Source organism: Ostrinia furnacalis, unplaced genomic scaffold, assembly GCF_004193835.3.
Source record: "Ostrinia furnacalis isolate ACB-3 unplaced genomic scaffold, ASM419383v2 OfSCF2038, whole genome shotgun sequence".
NCBI classification, from domain to species: domain Eukaryota; kingdom Metazoa; phylum Arthropoda; class Insecta; order Lepidoptera; family Crambidae; genus Ostrinia; species Ostrinia furnacalis.
In genome coordinates this window covers 37821-39711 of record NW_021132277.1, presented here as the reverse complement: position 1 = coordinate 39711, position 1891 = coordinate 37821, and positions in this window count along the sequence as shown.

Below are 1891 nucleotides of genomic sequence, written 5' to 3'. Positions count from 1 at the left end.
GGGCTCTGTCACGCCGTATAAATCTGGCCGGCAGACCGTTACAACTTCGATTTGTGTGTTTATTGTGTTATATTATATGTACGTATTACGCGAAAGTGGCACCTGGTTAGTTGTTGGGTCTAGACTGGTACTACTCGTGGTTGTCGCGATGAAGTGCTAAAATTTTGCCGTGTTTTGTTTTACCTATTTTTCAGTCATCGCGTTATAAATATTTGTGGAAAAATAGTTCGTTTTACAATCACATTAAATCTACTAACGTCCTTACGATTCATACGCAAATTGAGGGGAATAGATGGTTATTGGAAATGAAGTCGGAGCAATAAAAATACTACAACTAAATGTTTCGCAATTTTGCTGTAGAAAAAACCATTGCCTACAGTTATAGTTTCTCAGAAGTTCAGCAACGCATAGCTGTAAAATTTCATGAAGGACATAATATAATTATGTAGAAAACTAAAAACAAAATAATGAATACAAAGAAGAAACAAATGCTAATTAGGAAATATTTAGTAACCTAGGTGCCAAAAAAGGCCTGTTCACCTAACAACGTCCTGAATCACTCGAGACATTCGAAATCTCCTGCCAAGTGTTCGCAGCTCATTAAAATATCTATCATTAATAAAATGTTTTTCGAATGGGGAGGGCGTTAACGACGCCTCTCATTAATTTCAACAGCCTTCCTCCTTGTGTAACAAATACAGAATCAATTTAGTTATCCGAGAAAATCTTCAATGCTTTTTAATTTCGTGTAACATTTTTTTCCGGTAAAATGCTTTTTATTTCGTTCCTCTTATCCAACATATTGAAATCTCCTTAATGGCATTGTTTTTGGTAAAAAACAACGAATGGAAAATTCCATTTTTCGAAATAATTTCTGACTTTGTAAGATTAAGGGCCGTTTCACATATTCCGTATAAACTGTGGGAAAAATTAAGCTGGTACCGATGTCGACTTTTATATTTCCATCAAAAACCTTATTTAACAGAAACCTTAGTTCTACAGATTCATAATTTACTCATCATTATTGGTTTACAGATTTATTTATTCACTAGCTTTCCGCCCGCGGCTTCGCCCGCGTGGAATTTTGTCTGTCACAGAAAAACTTTATCGCGCGCGTCCCTGTTTCAAAAACCGGGATAAAAACTATCCTATGTTCTTTCCCGGGACTCAAACTATCTCTATGCCAAATTTCATCAAAATCGGTTGCGAGGTTTAAGCGGGAAAGCGTAACAGACAGACAGACAGACAGACAGACAGAGTTACTTTCGCATTTATAATATTAGTTGGGATTACAGATCATTATTATTGGTTCACAACCAAATGTCAACAATAATCATATTCCCTAGTTCATACGAAAGAGTGGTCGGTGATCTTAGAACTTACATAATGATAGTATGTAGAATAGCTACCAATGTAGAATGACTTGGGAAAGAAGAGGCGCATTTACAAAATATGGCAGAAGTAAGACTGTTATTTACTACTGAACAATAGAATTATATTACATAAACCTCAGTTCCGAGGAATACTCCAAGAACATCAAAATGCTGTTAAACTACAATTACTCACCATTAACTATGTTTCGTCAATCCGTATTGTACAGCTCGGGCGATTCAGCTAAATCTCGAAAACGAGTAAAATGCAAAGTGAGGTTGTTTAAAAAAGAAAATGGGGTAATTTCGGCAACGCAATCTCATAAAATTATTTAAACGTCCTGTAATAAAAAGGCCATACGACGGGCTATAAAGGCCTTCTTAATTGCATACGGCTGGAGAGGTCAGAATTTCTTCACCGTCTAAAACAATACATGTAAAATCCTCACAATCTAAAAACCAATCACTGACACCATCTGCTGCTTTTCTTCTTGTAAGCATACGAGTAACTTATCATATTT